The sequence below is a fragment of the Dipodomys spectabilis genome, unplaced genomic scaffold (genome assembly GCF_019054845.1).
Source record: "Dipodomys spectabilis isolate Male_0828 unplaced genomic scaffold, ASM1905484v1 ptg000197l, whole genome shotgun sequence".
Taxonomy (NCBI): domain Eukaryota; kingdom Metazoa; phylum Chordata; class Mammalia; order Rodentia; family Heteromyidae; genus Dipodomys; species Dipodomys spectabilis.
The window spans coordinates 19,306,619-19,329,222 of NW_024870874.1; the positions used below are offsets into that span (position 1 = coordinate 19,306,619).

Sequence of the window (22,604 nt, forward strand, 5' to 3'; positions counted from 1 at the left end):
CGGTGAGGTAGGAGGATGTTCTCCTTTCTCTGTAGTGGTGTCAAGGAAGGCTTTGGAAAACAGAGTGACTCACACTGGGCAGTGAAAGTAAAAATTATTGGGCCAGTCTTAGAACCCAAGACTGATTTATCTGCTGAAGCTCTTCCATTAAGTTAGTGGTTCTCAGCCTTGGATATACATTGCAATCATCTTGGAGAGTTAAATTAACAGAACAAGAATAAGGTGCAGGTCCTACACACCCAAGGGAGTATAAAATAAGGAGTCTCTAGAAGAGCACTGGCCTAAAAGTTGCAAGAGACAAGGAGCCCTGGGTTCTGCAAGGGGAAAGGAATTATATCAAAGACAGCCTTAACTTTTTCCTTACCCTTTTCCCAGCCTTAACTTTTTCCTTACCCCTTTTTCCAATTTGTAAACACTGCTTAGAAAAATCTTTCTCAGTCCCAAACTTTCTTGAGCTTTGATGAATCCCTTGCTTATGGAGTAGAGGACCTAAAGGAAGAGACCTTCTCTGGAGGATATCTAAGCAGGCTTCCTGAAGAGTTGGAGGCTGTGGGAAGAGGAAACTCAGAACTCTCCAGACTCTAAGAGCAGCGGCCCAGGAGGGTATCTGAGAGAAGCTATGATTTCCAGGGAATCTGTATGCCCCTCCCCCTTTTCTTTCCCTTCTCTCTTCTCCTCTCCCCATTTCTCTATTTTCCTCCTGCCCTGTTTCTTCCTCCCTTTCTTCTATCTTTCTCTTTCTCTGCCTGTCCTCTTGATCTTAGACTCCTGCTTTGTTTTCTCACTCAAAGCTGATGCTCTACCGCTTGAGCCATGCCTCTGCTTCTAGTTTCTTGCTGGTTACCTGGAGATCAGAGTCTCTTGGATTTGTCTGCTTAAACTACCTTTGAACCTTGATTTTCAGATCTCACTCCCCGGAAAAGCTAGGTTTATAGTGCCTAGCTGACATTTTCTTTTTTAAAAGAAAACTTTTAATTTGGATAAAAAAAATATAGCATGGAATGTGTGATTGAAATCATTTTGAAGTATACCTTGTTGAGAAATTCAGTTTTCCCATGAAAAAGAGATAAGAGAAGCAGCCAGGGTTGAAAAAAGTAAAAATGAAAGCAGAGATGAGGGTAGAAAAATAAAACTGATTACAATATGAGCTTTTGAGACATGAAGAAGTATAAGATTGAGGAAGAACAAAAATGTTCAATATACACATCTATCATGATTTTTTCAACATGCTAAAATATGCCTAAACTTGTACTATAGGATCTAAGAATTGTAGGTGGGCATTCTTAAGGAGTAAATGTATCTTAGGAGAAGCAGTAAATGTGCCTTAGCAGAAAGCTGATGACCAAGTTACAACAATGTTATGCGCATCTAGAAAGATTGAGTCTTTTTATTCTCAATACTCCCTGCCATTGTTCATCCTCACCCAACCTTAAATGTTCTACCCATCTCTTATATCCAGAATTGCTAGTGCCCAACAATTTCAGACAATAACTTTCTTCTATAACAGTTATTTTTAACTATGATGCTCTTTTGATTGTGTACCATTGTGGATCGTTGACAGTAACTGACAGTCTAACAAATGTACCCTGTAGAAACATGTTCTTAGTAATAATGACAGAATGGCCAACAAAATGTTACATATGTGAACTACTAACCTTTGTGCTTACTGTGAGCAAATGAACAATATGTGGACATTTGAAATATATGTCTGTTTAAAATTCTGTCACGTGAGGATAGTTGTTCAATTTTGTGGTTCATTTTGTATTTTTCTCCATGTTTAGTTGCTTATAATGGCATCACCAGTTGTTCATCAATCTCTTTTCCATTATGTAAAGTCAGCCAGTGTCCACCCTCTGTCAATCTGTAAGTTTATCATGACATATATACATGGAAAAGGCTGTTACTGTTTCTAGGAGGCGAATAAACCATAAATATGAACAAGACTTTCAAAGAGCCTAACATAAATCACTAGGAAAAATCTGTACTAGACTGTGAGAATATAAAAATCACCATGAATTATAAATAATACAGCCAGGTAATAGAAATAATTTTATTTGAAAGCAAAATATATTTTTACTTGTTACAAGAGGGCTCCGTGATTTTTTAAAAAAAAATAAAACCATTGGTTGACTAGATTCTATGTGGAATACTGGATAGTAGAAACTCTCAAGGTGAAAATTCTTGGATACAATACTATAGAATACTGGTGCTTACTTGGTAGTGGTATTATATTTGCTTTGTATTGATATTATGGTATTAAAAATAAATATCTACATTTTCTTTTTATATTCTTTAATAGCAGTTGTAGTTTTAATTTTTACAAAATGAAAATTTCCATTAACTATTTCAGATATCTTGCTGAGAACAGAGGCACATAATTGTATTTCTTGCTCTTTGGAGGACTGGGTTTGAGGCTGGCTGTAGGCCCTGGGCCCTGGAGATGTGGCTCAAGTATTAGAGTGTCTGCCTAGCACACCCATGCCCTGAGTTCAAACCAAACCTCAGTAAAAACATTTGTTATTCTCACTCAGTTATAAAGTGGAACAAAAGACCTTACAAATAACATTTAAAATCGTAATAAGGGATGTGTAGCTCTAGTGGTAGTGCTTAAATAGCAAGCATTCAGTTCTCAATACTACTAAAAAAGGAGAGTAATTTTTTAAGCATGTAGTAGGGAATATTTGTTATATCACAAGTATCACTTCTTGGATAATTAGTTGTTTTGGCAATCATAGTATTCTCTGTTAAACAATATTATTCATAACATATAATTTTTCATAGTTAGGTTATTATGCTATATTTTAAATATGTGAAAACAATGACTTTTATAAGTGCTTCTTTATGACATGGGAATTGTGCAACTTTTATAATCAGTACAGGCAATAAAAAAAAAGTCAGGATATTGTGTATGTGTTTAGATTCCTTCCTGATTGAGATCAAATGAATACCATTTTATACAGCCTTGACATTTCAAAACATTGTATCATTAAGTCCAAAATTCTATGATTCAGGCTCTTTTAATATTTTCAGTCTTAAAGGAAATGAGATAGGCTATCATTTCACTTTTGTGCTTATTTGCACATAACTGCAAACATTCTAATAGATTAAGAAATATTTTTCTTAATGTACTTTTTATTTTTATTTTTTGTTCCAGTACTTGGGCTTGAACTCAGGGTCTAGTGCTTTCCCTCAGCTTTCCCCTCAAGGCTGTGACTCTTCAGTTGAGCTACATTTCCACTGAAAGGTTTTTAATGTTTAATTGAAGATAAGTGTCCTAGGAACTTCCTTGCACAGGCCAGCTTTGAACTGTGATCCTCAGATCTCATCCTTCTGAATAGAACCACCTTTCCCTGACCTCTTCATGTATTTCTACCAGAAAATTTCTTCCATACTTACATAACTTTTTTTGTTTGATGTCCTGTTTTAAGTTATTTCAACAACACTACATTAATTTCTTTGCTTTGGTCTCTTAATGATTGTGACCAATTTTTTTTTTCTGCTAAGAATAGAAGGTATTTCTAAAATGGCAATATATGATTATTATTTCAATATTATTTTCTTACAAATTTTCAACTCACCTATGACAAAAAAATGCCACCATCTAGCAATAAGGTAGATGCCAAAATAAAGAACAGAATTACATTTACTAAATTTGTTACCCACAGAACATTTTTGTTATGTTAGGCTTCTTTGAAAGTTGTTGCAGAATTGAATTCAAAAGCTACAGTAGTAGATATAGAAATTAACCTGTTGCAATGGATATTGCAATAGGTTATTACAGCAATTGGTTGTGCTTGTCTAAAATAGATAAATTCTGACTTCGGCTTTAAAACTATATATATGGTATGTATAGTTTGAAGTCTGTGGTTTATGGCTTTAAATTACTGCTATTCTGACTTGAAATTGAATGATCTATCTATAGTCTTGTTGAAATTTTAAACATTAAATAGTATTATTGCAACATAGCAGTGCAGCTTTTACCTTATCCATACTTTTCCAAATTAGAAACATGTATAATGTATTAGTTTTAGAATTATTGACTATAGTAGATTCAATTTAACCTTTGAAAACAATTATAAGAACTAAAGGATATATCCTTCTTTGGGCTCACTAGTATATCTTTGGGTGATATATTACATTCTGTAATCAGTCAAGGCACATTTTGCCTTTATTCATGTAAGCTATTGTTTAAAGATAAGTATCTTTTTATCATTTGAAAGTAAATGCAAAGGAAATGAAAACCACTCCCAGCCTATAAATTATTGGCAATTCTAATTTGTCCTCTAATTTATTATAACTGAATTGTAGAATCACTGTATTTATGAGTTGCCAGATTCCAGAGAGGTCAAGAAAGTATTCGAGTTAAGGTTTTTGAGTTCAGAGAAAAGAATAGGTACACTATGGCCAATAAAATAGGAAATGATTTTATCTTCACATTGTAAAAGTATGTGCCTCAAGTACTAATAAACCCTTTTGTATTCCATAATCACACCATCAAAGTTTATAGTGACATGGTTGTTAGATACGCTCAAGATGGAGACATCAGATGGATCTATTCTCCTGGGCTGTAAACCAGATTCTAGCTTTTTGAATCAGTGTTTGAGGTTTGAATGAAGCTCCACATGCTCCCTTGAACGGCGTGCCTAATCCTCCTCAAGTTGATAGTAGATGTGCATTCTCAAGTTTGCTGGCAGCTGTGACTGCCAGTTTGGAATCAGGAATCATAGAGCCCAGGGTGAAGGACATAAACAGTGGTTTGAGAACTGAATTGAGTCTATTAACATAGGTGATGATTGTATTACTTAGATTAGTTTCTAGCAGTACTGTTGAAACAAATTAAAGGAATTACAGAAATAAACCATAGACTACAGACAACAGAGGCAAGAGTGAAGTTAGTGGCTGGAATCTTACGGTATTTTGAGGTGTGTACTTTGGTTGTGATGATTGTTATACTTTCAGGGTTAGTATTTTCTGTGTAGTTATTTGCATAAGCCAATAGAGAAGCTGAATGATACGGTTCAAAGGAATAGAACACTGGAGTACTAAATGCTCCTTGTTCATGGGTATGAACAGTGCTTAACACCGTACCTTGTATTCAATACAAGCTTGCCCAGTGAACAAAAGTATATTATAATGTTGGGCCTTAAGAAGAGGCTGAATTTGATTTAGTAGGGCTTAATAGAGCTTTATGAATAAAGGTATAGATGGTAGAATGATCTTTGATTTTATGAGACACTGATAGGCAAGTCTTATTGGGGACCTGCAGTCTATACTGTGGTACCTATGGGTTAAAGAAGTTACTTTAAAAGTACCAATTCATAGGAATTTTGTGTTCTGTTTTAATGGAAGCCATATCTTGATTATTTATTTTCTTGAATAGACCTGGTTTTTGGGACAGGGTACTAAACCCAGGCTTGTGGGGTTCATCAATGTAGAAACCACTTATTCAGTGGGTATTGATTGAATGCACCGACAGGATACATGAGCACACACACACACACACACACACACAAGACTCATGTCAACTTCTTTGGAAATACAAAAGAGAATAGGAGACATTTATACTGAGATCTTTTTGGTTATAGATTAACCTTATAATTCTTGATCAACAGCCTTACTATTTGCTGTGGTTCCCCTGAAGGACTCCAGAAAGAAGCAAGTGTAGCAACTCAGAATGCCTAAATATTCCAGTAGTTTAGACCAGGATAATCTTCTTAGATACTTATCAAAGCCTACTTGTTAGTTTGAATCAAATGTAAAACTCTGAACACTGTGCTTTGGAAGCGGGAACTCCATTTTCCTTTAAAGTTGGCTTATCATAATTCTTGCGAGGCAAATATAGACTTTGCTGATGGGATCTCACAATTTATCAGTGAAATTTTATTTTTAAAAGAACCACTTAAGAATTCTACTCTTAGCGTGAGGCTGGGAGTGCTGAGTGTGTCGTGCACTGTGCTGCCCAGACTAGCAAACAGTACAGTCAACATGGGTAAACGTGTCCCAAATAAACCAGTGGGCAAGATGTCTGCATATACCTTCTTTGTGCAGACTTGCAGGAAAGAGAAACCTGGAGGTTCCTGTCAATTTTGCTGAATTTTCCAAGAAATGCTCAAGAGAGATGGAAGACAATGTCTGGGAAGAAGAAAGCTAAATTTGGTGAGATGGCAAAAGCAGATAAAGTTCGCTTTGATTGTGAGATGAAGGATTATGGACCAGCTAAGAGAGGCAAAAAGAAAAAGAATCTCAATGACCCCAAAAGACCACTCTGTGGATCTTTCCTTTTCTGCTCAAAATTTCATCCCAAGATCAAGTCTACAAACCCTGGCATGTCTAATGGTGATGTGGCCAAGAAATTGGGTGAGATGTGGAACAACTTAAGTGACAATGAGAAACACCCCTGTATCACCAAGGCTTCAAAGCTGAAACAGATATAAAGGGAAATTTGATGCTGCTAAAGGTCCTGCTAAAGTTGCTCAGAAAAAGGTGAAGATGAAGAGGAAGAAGAGAGAGAGGAAGAAGAGGAGGATAAATAAAAAACCTATTGATCTGTAAAAAAAAATATTCTTCGAATTCTTCTCTTCCCCACTTTATTTCTAATTCCTCAATTATATAGCTATTATTTTGTACTACTTTATCAATTATAGATTTCTTCAAAACTCAATGCTTTGTTAACTGGCCAAATTGAACCCCAGTATGTATCTATCCTATATCTAATTCTATAGTCACTATATCTCATCCTAATATATATCTCATATGCCTAATCTTAATAGTGATAGCTCCAAAATTAATTCTAAGAACTCATGCTTTAAAATTCATGTCCTACATGTACTTTGTTTTGAATAAACTTGAAATTCGCCTCAGAATGTAAGGAAGAATTTAAAGTATAATTAGATACAAGCAGTAGGAATTTTTAGAAGAGATTTCCCCCATCCCCCATAATCTTTGCCTGGCTTGCAGAATATTTCTTTTCCTGGTTAGATAGTATACTACAAAATATTTTGTGATTTTTAAGTTCTTCAATTTTTCATTTAGAGCACACATAGCTATTCATTTTATTCATTATGGCACTCAGTGGTTGTTGTATCTATCATCTCTTAACTGGAGAATCTGAGATTGTGTACTGTAGGTGGAATAAGGACCTGACTTTGGGATTTAGGATTGCCATTTATCCTATCATAAAACACAAGCCCTCACAAATTTTGTGAAGTGCACTCCAAAGACATCATTTTGCTTTCAACTGTGATGACACTATAATTGATCAAATATATTCTTTCTAGGAATCATAAATTCTTATTGGAGTTTGAGGAGTTGTCATGTTCATTTGTCAACATGTCACTCCAGGGACACAGGTGCAGCATATTTATGGAGGAGTCACCTCGTGTTTCTCCTGAGCCACATAAATATGAAACAGAGTTGATTGAAAACGTGTGGCTTTAGATTACTCCTCAGGTGGAGAGCAATTAAGATCTTTCTGTAGAAGCATTCCTCTATGACATTCAGGTTTTCTTTTAACACAGGAAGGGGTCAAGGTGTGAGGGGACACCAGAAAGATATTTGGAGACCTGCAGATGTCTTCTCAGAAAACAATGTGAAGACATCAGAGAATGTTGCACATTTTTTAGTCAAGTGCATGATTAACTTTGACATTTGGAAATGGAACTTCACATAAAAATAAGCATGATACTTCTGCATGTTTAATTAAGATGTTTCATTCCTGTCAAGGCTGGTTGTGTGTGTGTGTGTGTGTGTGTGTGTGTGTGTATGCGTATGTGTGCACATGTGTATGTATGTGCAGGGGAATATATTTTTAACTTCTGAAATTTCAGGAACCTGTACTTAACCTTTAATCGTCATTCCATTTACATGGAAATCTGCTTAACAACTTTTAAAGTTCATGAGCTTCTGGTAAATGCAATTAAGACCTTTTTTGAGTTTGTTATTAAGAGCTGGCATTTAAAGAAGACTGGGGTCTGGCTACTGTTGCTGACTTGCGTATAACAGGATATCTTAAGTAATTAGCAGAGAACATGAGGTACATGGATTGTACTATATTGCTTCTGCGTTAACATGGCTGGCATTTAAATAGCATGCTGTCTTTTTCTTCTCTATGACTTGCTTTATGGTATGCGGTTGATACTGCGTGGTAGAGTAATGCCAAGGATAATGAGCCAGTCCTCTGGCAGTTTTCTGAGTTATGAGAGTTAGCATGATGGTGCCTCCCCTTATTCTTGAATCATGTTTATAAACATTTACTCTCATCTTATGTGGAGTCATATTAGTCATCCTTCTTCACTGAATTTATTCTGACTGTGCTGGGTGTGGTAGTTTTTTAAGAGTGAAATTTAAAAGATGTGATTATTAGAGAAATATGTAGACATATACCTGTTTTTACACTCTTAACCATTTCAGCTATTTGACCATAGCACTTGGGTCACAGAGAATGAGGGACTTACATTTGTTGGAGCAGACACATGTAATATCATTTAGAAATTGAGATGCATGCTGATGTGTGGTAAATGAAGGGCAAATAATTCACAGTGGAAAGGATCTTACTGGATCATATACTGTTCACGAGGTACTCCCTCCCATTTATAAAATTGAGTTCTCTTTTTTAATGGATGCAAACTGTGTTTTTAAAGTATTTTTAGTCTGTTCAATATAATGCTTATTAACATTTAGAGATGACAAGAGAAAAATTAAAGAAGCAAAGTATCAGAAGCAAATACATTCCTTGAATATAGCTATACTATTAAGGAATATTTCAATATATATTTCTGTGCTATTAAAATTTAACAATATAATTTTCCTTTAAATTAGATGTCAAAATGAAACAAATATTTTGAGAAAATACTTTGGTAGAAACTTTAGTGCAAAAGCCATTCTAAAAGAATGAAGTTATCAGTTCTCTATTTTTTACCCCTAGGTTTCTTTATTTATGATAAACTTATCTAACCTAGCAGTGTATTTCATTTGATTAACTTTTAAATTATAGTCTAACCTCAAGTACACTAGGTAAAAAAATAGTTTAATCCTTTGTTTTGAATTAATGCAAAGCATTTCAGCAGAAATAGTGTACATCAACCACAGACCATTTGTAGATAGGAATTTTTTTCCTAGAAATAAAACCAATGCAGTGGGATTTCGTTTGAAATCCCTAACTAATATCACTAACTTGTGATAGTTTCTTTTGATCCTTTTAACATTTTGCCTCAAGAGTGTGTGTGTGTGTGTGTGTGTGTGTGTGTGTGTGTGTGTGTGTGTGTGATATAGAAGTTTTATGTTAGAGACATTTTGTAGATGAAAGTGTTTATAAAATTTAAAAAATGGGTGCCATTAAGTGATTATTTTAGTTATGAAAGGTTTTCGTAAACTATCTCAGATTCATATGCATTGGTAGCTGTATAGCTTAACATTAGACAGAGTGTTTCATATGTCATATTGGAAGAGTAAGAGAAAAATATAGGAAAAGTTCAATTCCCAGATTTATGATTGTCAAGCTTAGATCATCACTGATGAATGGTTACTAGAAATACTATAAGAATTTAGGGGATAACTTTAGATTGATTGATCATACAAGATTTTGTGTACAGGGTAAGAGCCAAACTGTTTGAGGGAAGATTAGGATTTAGGTGTGTAGGGAGATCATTCTAGCCAGGGACAAAAGACTTTTATTCAGAACAAAACATACCTTACTGAATTTAACCAGATCTCATAGAACTTGATGCCGATTAATTCAGTAGAGATTTTAGTGTTTGTGTGGGCTCCTGAATGAAAGGAACCACTTTATTTCTCTCTATATCTTAGTACCTTCTATTGTTTGCCTAGAAACTCCATTACTTCTATGTCTTTACAATGTTCCTCTTAAATCCCATTGGAAATGTATGCAGTATGGTTCCTGACACTTAGTAGATACAAAAAATAAATGTTAATGGAATCTGAATCTGCACTTGTTATTTCTGAAGATTCTAGTTTGAACGAATGACAAGTAAATTTTTGTGTCAATATTCACATATTATGTATATGCAATATAAAAGTGTCTTTAGTAACTAAACTGCTAATTGAAAATGCTAGGTTTTAGTCACTTAATTGAATATACTGTCTCCAGAGAGCAATTTGGGTCTTTTCCAAGATGCATTAACTCTTTCAGGTCATTAGGATTGTACTTATCTTATTGGAGCAGAAGTTTAATAAATGTTATCCCCATGATGTGAGTAAATTAATGTACCTCAAAAAGCCTGAAGTTTCTCCATGGGTGTTATAGTTATACTCTGGGGAGCTCATCTGTGGGTGTGGAACATCTATAAGTTACTACCCTTTAGACTATCTTACTTTGAATTTAGGTAACCTACTGGGTTCTGTGTTAGATGTTGACAGAGTTACAATGAAAACACCTGGCCTGAGCTAAGAGACAGCAGAGATGATAAGTAACTGCAAGACATAGGTGCTGGGAGATTCAAGCTGCTGTGTAAGTTTTAGTTACAATGAGAAAGCAGAGTTGAGTTTCCAGTTCAGATCTTCGTTAATCTTCTGGAAGGTAAGAATCATGACTTGTTCACAGAGTACTTTCATTTATCTTTATTTTCTTACATGTACGTATTGCATTTATGAACAGGTATATACATATGTATGGAACTGAAAGCAAGATCAATAAAAAAATTTTAAAAATCCTTGTATCTGTCACGTCTCCTCTCTGTGATTATTAATTTCGGACATATTCCAAAGCGACTGTACTCAGGGTGAGAAAATCAGAAAAAAAAGTTCCGATCCTTTTAGATATTCTCCCTGATTTTCTCATAACTTCACTCCAGAAGTCAGATGACTGGTAAAAATTTATCTACTTTACACACTAGCATGTTGCACATTTACTTTTTTATTTTAAATTTTATTTTATTGTAAAGATGCTGTACAGAGGAGTTACAGTTACATGAGTAAGGTAATGAGTACATTTCTTGTCAAGCATTGTTTGATCTCCCACTATCCCTTCCTTCCCCCATGTTGCACATTTAAGGGGATGAAAGGAATTAGCTTATTGTAATCATAAGACCAAAAGCAAGCAACATAGAAGATTACTGACAAAAGAACTTTCAAAAGAAGATGGTAGAGATAACACCTGTAGAAGAGGTTAAAGCTTCAAAACTACAGCACCTACTTATTTCCTCATGCATGGTATGTTTTCTCCATACATGTGAACTCTGATTAGTAACATCTGACTGGAGCTAAAGTGGCATATTAAACTACTTAGTCATTTTCTTGATCGTTCCCCATGCTTGGAATGGACAATGTACAAGCAGAGAAGGAAAAAAAAAGAAGAGATAAATTCAGACATGATGAGAACTTTTGAGAGTTATTTAGGAAATGGGAAATAATGTAGTTTAATCAGTTGTTAATAATGTAAAACAACTACTGTAAACTAACATTACAGGTGTTGATTGGACTATGTTAAAGCAATGCAAGACTGGATCAGAGTAACGATGACATTGAGCTAAATCAGGAAACAAGTTTCTGCCTAGAATGACATAAGTGTAAGGTAGGAAAACTATTTGAGACTTGTCATCTATGTGAAGATAATGAGCATCTGATTTAGAGGGCTGAATATAGAATGAAAATACTTAGGAAACAGACATGACTTGTATAGTATAAAATTTATTGGGCTTGTTAGGTGATTTGGAGAAGACAGAGGAGTCTATCTACAGATTTTGATACAGGGGCTAGAAGTATGGCTCAGCAGTTATTAACAATAGCATTAGCAACAACAACTAAGGAAGCTCTCCTTTAACATTGTCTCTAAAGAGTAAAGAACTTTCTATGTTGGATCCATGCTTTAGCATTTCCTAAAAGTCTTCTGTGTTGTATATTGTGAAAAGGATGTGAAAAACCAGGCACTGGTGTAGGTAGTGGCGATGATGTGAATAGGATAGAAGAGGGAGATTTGGGTATCATCTGAAAGTTGGAAACAATAAAAGAGGAAGAGAGGAAGAACAAGTATTAAGGCATAGAGTATTAAGGACAAAGTTAGTGTGGACAAAGTGGCAGTCAAAGTCATTCAAATCTAGAGAATGAATATTAACAGAACCTGGGTTTAGTGAATGGGCCTTTATATGGAGCAGAAAAAAGTAGAACAATAGACATGGAATGATGAGGACTTTCTGGAGATAATTCCATATATTGTTTTATTTATTTAAATATACTTCTACAGTGAGGCAATATTCTACGTGATTTATGGAACTAATTTAACCCTGATCGTATGTAGAGTAGATATTCTTATTTATTGATCTGAAGATTGAGGTTCAAAGCCATAGAGAAACAAACATATTTAGTGCCTAGAATGTAATAAGGAAGAGCCTCACTTTTGAAGATTAGAACAATCTGTTAAAGGCTAAGCATTTTAGATGTATTTCATTGAACTTTCATACCAGTTCTAAGAAATAGTCTCTGTTATTATCCTTATTTCATAGTTAAAGAGAGTGAGGCTTCAAAGAGAGTAGCGTGACCATGGTCACTTGCTGAGAAGTAGCAGAGCTGATTTCAAGGCCAGACTTCATATGTTTCTTTTTTGTTTTGTTTTGTTTTGGTCAGCCCTGGGGCTTGAACTCTAGGCCTGGGCACTATCCCTCAACTATTCAGCTCATGGCTAGCACTCTACCACTTGAGCTATGGCCCACTTCTGGTTTTCTGGTGGTTTGTTGGAGATAAGAGTCTCACTGTCTTTCCTGCCTGGGCTGGCTTTGAAATGTGATCCTCAGATCTCAGCCTCCTAAGTAGTTAGGATTACAGGCGTGAGCCACCAGCACCTGGCCATATGTTTCTATTTTAATCTCTCATTTTGTACTTCTAAAGATGATTTCTGTTTCACAGCAGTTGTTCAAATGCTTCCTGTATGCAAATCAGGTTTCCCAGTATTTTAGCATAAACTGAAAAGGAAAAGACACGTATTTGTTGAATGAAAATAAACAATGTAGTCAAATAAAATGCAGAGTTGAGAAACCTCCAAGATGAGATATTTCCAAAGAACAAAGATTGTTGAAGAATGATAGAGTACAGGTCGTTGGAACTGAGGAAATGATCAAATACTGTGAGCACAGGATCATTAACATAGGGTGAGTTAAGTTAGGGGTCTTAATACAGAGTAAAAAGTATGTGAATTAATTAATTATAGGATTAAACACCAGTAGCTGAAGTAAGCTAATGGTGCAAACCTGTAACAAAAGCCTGCACCCTGATTAGTCCTATTGGTGAGAAAAGAAGAGGAAGAGATGTGAATAAGTAGAATGAACTTGAAGAAATGATTGGATGAAGTAGCTAGAGAACAGATCAAGGTTGCAGTTATGAATACATTCTTATTTTCCTCCAGCAGGTTCTTTTTTAGTTGTCTTCTACTTTCTAAAAGTAAATATTGGAAATAATAAGCAACCAAAATGTTATGGGATCTAAAATACATGTAGGGAAAAGTGATAGGACTGAAAGGAGAAGTGGAATATTCAATAATGATAGTTGGGAATTTAATGCTTTTTTAAAAAATAATGAGCGGGGCTGGGAAGGTGGCTCAGTGGTAGAGCGCTTGCATAGCATGCCTGGGTTCGATTCCTTAGCACCACATAAGAAAAAAGAAAAAAGCTGGAAGTGGCGCTGTGGCTCAAGTGGTAGAGCACTAGCCTTGAGCTGAAGAGCTGAGGAACAGCACCCAGACCCAGAGTTCAGGCCCCATGACAGGACCCCCCTCCCCCCCCAAAAAAGTGAGCAAAACAACTAGATAAACATTGAACACATGAACAACATATCAACCATTTTGACCCAGACTGGCATATATTGCATACTGCGTCATGCCAATTACGTCAGAGTCACATAGGCTATTTTCCATGACAGATCATATACTGTACTACCAATTAAACCTCAATACATTTTAAATGGATGCTTATATAAAGTATGTTTTCTGACAGAATTAAATAAAAAGCAGGAGGAAAATTGTTAGTCTCTAAAATATTTAGAAATAAAAGACCTAAATACCTCATGGAGGAACAAAAGACATAATAGCAATCTCTTTCTACCCTAAGAGATAGCAACCAGTATAAACTCAAACTCAAAGCAAGGAAAAACAGGAAAAAAATACAGGTTAATGTAGAAACCAACAAAATGCAAACCAGAACAATAGAGAAAAAATAATGGAACCAAAAATTGGTTATTGGAAAAGATTAAAGGACAAGAAAAAGATTAAAGACAAAGGGCAAAGGGGGAACCAATGCAATAGTCATAATCACAAGACAATGTATTGGAAATAATATGTATAACTTGGGAGGGGTGGGTGGGGAGGAAGGAAAGTGGTAGAAAAATGAGGAGGGGGGTGAAGGTTCAACAAGAAATGTACTCACTGCCTTACATATGTAACTGTAACCCCTCTGTACATAACCTTGACAATAAAATTTAAATACTTTTAAAAAATAAATAGGAACAAAAACTCAATATATCTTAAGTTAGGCAGAACAATGAAAAGAAAGAAGATGTCATTAGAAGTGCCAGAATCAAGGTGATAGAGGAAACTTTACTTAAGACCCCACATAATTCAATATTGTAGATAATACGAATTAACTAGGAATTTTGGGAAAGCAGACAAATTCCTAGAAAAAAATATCAAAGCTGACTTAATAGAAAAATTGAATTTTCCTGGAAGAAATTAATTTAGTATTTAATTTTTTTCCCTACACTGTCATAATCTACTCAAATAAGCTATCAAATACTTAAAATTAACGAATACTAATTCTTTGTAAACTCACAAAATAGAAATTGAGAGAATACTTTACACTACATCCTGTTAGGTAAGTATTGCTCTGATAACATAACTAAACTTACCATAGGAAACTATGCTATATATACTCTTACGAACATGGATATGTTGAATAAAATACTATCACATTGCATACTATCAATAAACCAACTATGTTATATACCATAATGAAATTTGATTAAAAATAGCTAATGTAATCTACCATACTAATGTACCCAAGGTCCAAGTTTACATAATTACATTCAGAAAAGTATTCAATCCTCATTGAGGATGACTAAAAAGAAGAGACTTTCTCAGGCCAATAAAAGGCACCTGTGAAAAGTGAGTGGTTAACAGTAATTCATAACCGGTTTAAAAAATTCCAAATTGCTTGATTTCTAGAATGTACAATCCAGTGGGTCCCCTGTTGGCTTCAGATAACTGAAATAGTGGAAAGCAAAACCGTGGATTGGGAAGGTGGTAACATTGCGCAGTAGATGAAGAAACAGAGACACATTTCTGCTAGGTAACCTGCTAGTTAGAAAGGTAGTGAATAGAAGAAACTGGATCCAAATTTCAGCAGCTAACTCCAGATTCTTTCACTGCCACATTCTGCTGCACTTGGCTCTTCTCTTAACACCCAGCAACATTTTTTTAAAAATCTCATTTGTTAATGAGTTGTAAAAAAGTATTCTAAAATCATTATGTTAATGGTTACACACTGCATAGATTTACATTAGAATCTTGGATGAATTTTCTGATACGTAAGTTATATTCCCGATTCTTCTGCATTCTTGATTATTGTTGTTGGCCCTTTGGTGTTTGATTCCTTCACATGTTAGTTTGACCATTGCTTTTTTCATTCCTTTGTAGAGTAACTAGTTAAATTTTTTTCCTCTGTGTTAAATCTCAGGCTTATTCCTAATTGTACAACCTTAAAATCTTAAAATCTCTATTGTTATCCTCATTATTATTATCCTCATCATTATCATCATCATCATTTTATTGTTTATAACTACCTTATGCTTTGCCTTCACTTTCCCTGCATTATTTATTTATCCCTCAATCATTTGTGTTCCCGTGTGCATTGCCTGGTTTTTAAATCTTGTGCTGCCATAAATACTCATATCTATTTCTTTATCCTATAGGTTCGCAACTTTCTCCTTTGTTTTTTAATCACAAAGAAGTGACTTTTGCTGGATAAACATGTTGAGGGAAGGATGTTTTAAGAGTTTTTCTTCATATTCTGCACAACACTTTGCATTTTTTGTATGTTAAATAAGTGTAGGTTTAATTTAAGGTAAATAAAAACATTGTTTTGAAAGCAGTTAAAACTGTGTTTCCTTTTAAAGAGCTCCTCTTCTGGAAGAAAAGAATATAAATAAAAGCAAAACATGACTCTGATCTAGGCTTTGCTATTCAGGTGTTTTGATGTAGCACCAGAAAATACAGGTGTATTCTTAAAATTTTTTTAGTGTGTGGTATTTTTAATTTTTTTTTCCTTTGAGCACCAAAGTAATGGACTATTCACAATAACATACTAACAGTGGCTTTAATGGTACAATTGCCATTGATAATAAGTATAATTAAACAGGAATCTATTCCATTTTCAAAATGTTTATTTATTTATTTGGTTTCCTTATTTTAGCCCTTGGAGTTAGTAGGCTGTTATGTCAATAACTTATTTTTTTGTTAGCATTCTCTCTCTAGCAACTTTATGAGGAGAAAACCTCATAGTTACTACTTATAGTAACTCTAGAAAATCTCCAGTTACTAGTGATTAGTAACTAGATAGAAGGCTTCATTTAAACTTGCTATTATTGGGGCTTGGAAGGTGGCTCAGTGGTAGAGTGCTTGCCTTGCATGCCTGAGGCCCTGGGTTCAATTCCTCAGCACCACATAAGCAAAAAGAAAAAAGCTGGAAGTGGCGCTGTGGCTCAAGTGGTAGAGCGCTAGCCTTGAGCTGAAGAGCTGAGGGACAGCACCCAGGCCCAGAGTTCAGGCCCCACGACCGGACCCCCACCCAAAAAAAAAAAAAAAAAAAAGAATAGCTTTGAAATGGAGATGATAAATGTTGAAAAAAATAAATAAACTTGCTATTATTTTACTTTCTCTGTTGAAACATTTCAGGAATCATTGAGATATTTTGAGGGATATGTTACTCAGGTTTTGCATCTCCCCTTCTCTGGGTTTTCCTTTAGATAGTCTCCATCCCGTCTGACCATATTTCCTGCTTGGAATTTTTCTTTTTCTTTTCTTTTTTCTTTTGCATCCTTAAGCTGAGATGTGTAACTCAGTTACCTTTGAACCTTTCTGCTCCTAGCCATGAGATTATAATTATGAAGGGGAAACTGATCTTGTTAGAAGTATTTCCTAGTTGGATCTTGAGGAAGATCAGGAATAATGTATTTTTCCTTGTAAGAAAAATTACACATTATGGTCTACTCATGACAGTTCTAGTTGATGGGCAAGGTCTCATATTTTGTTTGGTTTAATGCTTGTGCATGACAGACTATCATAGTTTGGATAATAAATCATATGTTCATTTATTTATAAGTATTTTGAGCTGGGCGCTGGTGGCTTATATCTGTAATCCTAGCTATTTAGAAGGCTGAGATCTGGGGACTGTGATTTAAAGCCAGCCTGGGCAGGAAAGTTCATGATACTCTTACCTGTAATTAACCACTTAAAAGCCAAAAGTGTTGCTGAGGCTCTAGTAGTAGAGTGCCAGCCTTGAATGAAAAATGTAAGGGCCAGGACCTAGGCCCTGAGTTCAACTGTTATACCGGCCTCAACTAATATTTTTCATTTATGTTGATCTAAATATAATATATCTGTGTGTGTTTGTGTTTGAGTGTATGTGTGTGCATACATATTGTTTTTTTGGAACTCTAGTGGTGATTTCTGTTTTGAATTTATTATTTTCTTTCATAACAGTGGGAATTTATATATAAACATGTACACATGTATGCATATATGCAGAGGTATATATATTCCCTGATATATATGTTTTAAACTAAAAGTTTTAAATGAGAATGAACAATTAAAAAACCTTTTACTATGCCTAGAGCACAGATTCCTAGCCATCTGCATTTAGAAAACGTAAATTCTTTACAATTCTTGAAATTGCAATATTTCAAACACACCAAAGCAGAATAGCATCCCAGAGAAGTTGTTTTTGTTCATGTTGGGAATTGGGGGGTGACTTTTTCATGTCTTATTACTTCTCTCTTACTTCTAATTCTTAGATTTGTTTAGGAGGAAAGTTTAAGTTCTACTTTACTATAAGTCATTAAATGTGTGAAATTTTGGAAAGCAGGAGTGCTTTCATGAGATACCAAGATTTTACAAAAACAGTAATTGTGACTAGGAATTGTGAATGTCACTGATCTGTCCATTGATATTGTAATGAAGGAACAAAAATAAACTTTTTAAAGCTATAATAAAGAAATGTGTTACAAAGATATTGTGGAACGAAAGTGTATAAAATCTAATACTTTATTATTGAGTTAAGCATTAGAGGTACCTAGTTCATGGAAAACATGTAAGGATTACAACCTTTTAAATTTCTCCCTTGTAAATTCAATTTTTCTGTGGCTGTCTAGTTCATTTCTACTGTATTTTCTCTGCTGGTTTGATTTTTTTTTTTTTAAATATTGTGAAAATACCATACAGAGGGGTTACAATTACATGGGCAAGATAGTGAGTACATTTCTTATCAAGCATTGTTGCCTCCTCTTTGGTTTCCCCTTACCATCCCTTCCCCTCTCGACTCCCCCCCCCCCCCCCCCCCCCCCCCGGGCCACCCTGTCACCCCCCCCCCCCAACCCCCCACACTGCCAAAGTTGTAAAGTTCGTTTTTGGACATAATATCTTGTATATCTCATTGTTGTAATGGGCCCACGTGTAACCCTATTTAAACAGCTTGTTTGTTCCCTTCCCCTCCACAAATTATATCAACATCATATACAGTGAAAGCAGGGCTTATACCCTGGGAGAGGTACATACAAAGCAACAAAGAAATCATCTTATAAATATGTTAGAAACAATTGCAAGAAAGAAAAAAACATTTGAACCCTTATCTTGGGGTTGATTTCGCCTAACATCAACTTGTCTGATAGTTTCTGTTTGTCTCAGACATTACTAGTTATTGCAAATAAGGGAAACCATGGGACCTATATTTCTTTGGGCCTGGCTTATTTCACTTAACATAATTTTTTCCAAGTCTTTCCATTTCCTAACAAATAGGGCAATGCCATTCTTTCTGATGGAGGCATAGAATTCCATTGTGTATATATACCACATTTTTTTTGATCCATTCATCTACTGAGGGGCATCTGGGTTGGTTCCATATCTTAGCTATGGTAAATAATGCTGCAATAAACATAGCTGTGCTGGTAGCATTAGCATAGTCTTGTTTGTGATCACTTGGGTAAATGCTCAAAAGTGGGATTGGTGGGTCATGTGGAGTCTTTTGAGGAACCTCCATACTACTTTCCAAAGTGATTGAACAAGTTTACACTCCCACCAACAATGCAGTAAGGTTCCCTTCTGCCCACATCTCCAGCATCTGTTGTTATTAGAGTTCTTGAGTATAGCCATTCTAATTAGGGTGAGGTGGTATCTCAGTGTTGTTTTGATTTGCATTTCTTTTATGGCTAGAGAGGTTGAACATTTCTTCATGTGTCTATTGGCCATCCTTCTTTCCTCTTCAGAGAAGTTTGTCTTTAAGTTTTTAGCCCACTTATTTATTGGCAGTTGTTTCTTTGAGGATTTGTTGTTAGGGAATTTAATTTTTTGAGTTCCAGGTATATTTTAGATATGAGACCCTTGTCGGTTATATGGCTAGTGAAGATCTTCTCCCAATCTGTGGGCTTTCTATTGATCTTGCTAGCTATATCCTTTGTCATGCAGAAGCTCTGCAATTTCTTGCAATCCCATTTGTCCAACCTTTCTTTGATTTGTTGTGTTTCTGGGTCTCTAATAAGAAAATTTCAGCCTTTGCCAAGGAGACCTAGGGTCTCTCCTTTTCCATCCTGTAATGTTTTCAGAGTGTCTGCTTTGACTTCGAGGTCTTTGATCCATTTGGAGTTGATTCTGGTGCAGGGTGATATACAAGGATCTAGCTTTAATTTTCTACAAGTGATTAACCAATTTTGCCAGCACCATTTACTGAAGAGGATGTCTTTCTTCCATTCTATTTTTTTTACCTCCCTTATTGAAGATTAGATGGCTGTAGGTCTATGGGTTCATTTCTGGGTTTTCAGTTCTATTCCATTTGTCCTGAGGTCTGTTCTTGTTCCAGTACCAAGCTGTTTTGATTACTATAGCTTTGTAGTAGAGTTTGAAATTTAGTATTTGCTATTCAGGGTCTTTTATTTTTCCATATGAATTTTTGGATTGCCTCTTCTATTTCCTTGAATAATGAGGTTGGAATAGTGATAGATATTGCATTGAATTTGTAGATAGCCTTGGGAAGTACTGCCATTTTCACGATGTTGATCCTTCCAGTCCAGGAGCATGGGAGGTTTTTCCATATTCTAAATTCTGTTTTGATTTCCTTTTTCAGGTTTTTAAAGTTTTCATCATAGAGGTCCTTCACTTCTTTGGATAGGTTAATTCCTAGGTATTTTATTTTTTGTGGGGCTATTACAAATGGAGTTGCTTTCATGAATTCAGCCACACTTTTCTCATTGTTGGCATATAGAAAAGCCATTGATTTTTGAGGGTTAATTTTATACTCTGCTACTTTGCCAAAGTTTTTAATCAGTTTGAGTAATTTGGGAGTGGAGTCTGTGGGATTCTTTAAATACAAGATCATGTCATCTGCAAAGAGGGAGAGTTTTACTTCATCTTTCCCTATTTGGATCCCTTTTATGTTTGCATCTTGTCTTATTGCTGTAGCTAGGCATTCTAATACTAGATTGAAGAGAAGTGGAGAGAGTGGACATCCTTGTCTCGTTCCTGAGTTAAGAGGAAATGGCTTTAGTTTTTCACCATTAAGTATAACGCTGGCTATAGGTTTGTGATCTACAGCCTGTATTGTATTGAGGAACATTCCATGGATTCCTAGTTTTTCCAGAACCTTCATCCTTAAGGGATGTTGGATCTTGTCAAATGCTTTTTCTGCATCTATTGAGATAAACATGTGGTTCTTGTTCTTGCTTCTGTTGATGTGATGAATAATATTAATTGATTTGGGTATATTGAACCAGCTTTGCATCCCTGAAATGAATCCTGTTTGATCGTGGTGTATGATTTTTTTTGGATGAATTATTGAAGTCGATTGGCCAAAATTTTGTTGAGAAGTTTTGCATCAATGTTCATCAAAGAAATGGGTCTATAGTTCTCTTTCTTTGATGAGTCCCTGCCTGGTTTTGGGATGAGGGTTATAATGGCTTCATATAATGAGTTTGGTAATGAACTTTCTCTTTCAATTTCATTGAAGAGTTGGAGGCGTATTGGTGTGAGCTCTGCTTTGAAGGCCTTGTAGAATTCCACTATAAAGCCATCTGATCCTGAGCTTTTCTTAGATGCGAGGTCTCTTATTGCTGTTTCTATTTCAATACTTGATATGGGCCTATTAAGATGGCTTAATTCATCTTTGTTTAGTTTTGGCCTGTTGATAGTTGCTAGGAAAAGGTCCATTTCTGCCAAGTTCTCAAACTTATTAGCATAAAGGTTGAGTAGTATTCCCGTATAGTGTTCTGAATCTTGGTTGTTTCTGTGGTGATGTTTCCATTCTCATCCCTGAGTTTATTTATTTGGGTTTGTTCTCTTCTTTTTCTGATAAGATTTGCTAAGGGTCTGTCAATTTTGTTAATTTTTTTAAAGGACCAACTGTTTTATTGATTCATTCAATTTTTTTGATTCTAACTCATTTAATTCTGATTTAATTTTAATTATTTCTGTCTACTGGATTGGAGTTTATTTTGCTGCTCTTTTTCAAGGAGGTTCAGATGTCTCATTAGATTGTTGGTTTCAGATCTCTCCAATTTGTTGATATAGGAACTCAGAGCTATAAACTTGCCTCTGAGTACTGCCTTTGCTGTGTCCCAGAGGAGCTGGTAACTTAAGAGCTCATTTTTGTTGAATATCATGAACATTTGAATTTCCTTTCTAATCTCTTCCATGACCCACTGGTGATTCAACAGTTTGTTGTTCAGCTCCCATATGTTACAGGACTTTCTTTGGTGGCTTTTGGTGTTGTATTCTAAGTTTATTCCCTTGTGGTCTGAAAGAATGCATGGTATAAGTTCAATGTTTCTGAATTTGGACAAGTTTGCTTTGTGACCTAAAATGTGGTCTGTTTTGGAAAATGTTCCGTGTGCTGCTGAGAAAAACATGTATTCTGATGCTGCTGGGTGAAATATTCAGTAGCTGTCTGTTAAATCTAGTTGATCTATGTAGTTGTTTACATCTGTGGTTTCTCTGTTGAGTTTTTGCTGAGTTGATCTATATCTAGTGGAGATAGTGGTGTGTTAAAGTCCCCAACAATTAATGTCTTGGTCTATGTAAGATTTGAGGGAGAATACTGTTTCTTGGATAAATTTGGGTGCTCTGTTGTTTGGCGAATATATATTTAGAATTGTAATATCCTCCTGGAGGAGAGATCCTCGCATTAGTATGTAGTGACCTTCTTTATCTCTTCTCACTAATTTTAATTTGAAGTGTATTTTATCTGATATTCGGATTGTAATTCCCACCTGTTCATGGGGGTATTTGCTTGGTAGATTTTGTTCCAGCCTTTCACTTTCAAAAGTTGTTTGTTTTTATGGGCAAGGTGTGACTCCTGAAGACATCTGCTGGTTGGTTTAATATATTTGTGGTTGCAGTAACATTTTCA

The 22,604-nt window shown here is 35.3% G+C and overlaps 1 protein-coding gene and 1 pseudogene across 2 annotated transcripts in view; both read left to right on the forward strand.

Moving 5' to 3' along the window:
- Positions 1 to 22,604, forward strand: part of Exoc4 (exocyst complex component 4) — a 691,851-nt gene that overhangs the window by 175,224 nt on the left and 494,023 nt on the right. The gene's annotated exons all lie outside the window — the stretch shown is intronic.
- On the forward strand, positions 5,986 to 6,533 carry LOC122121789 (annotated as a pseudogene).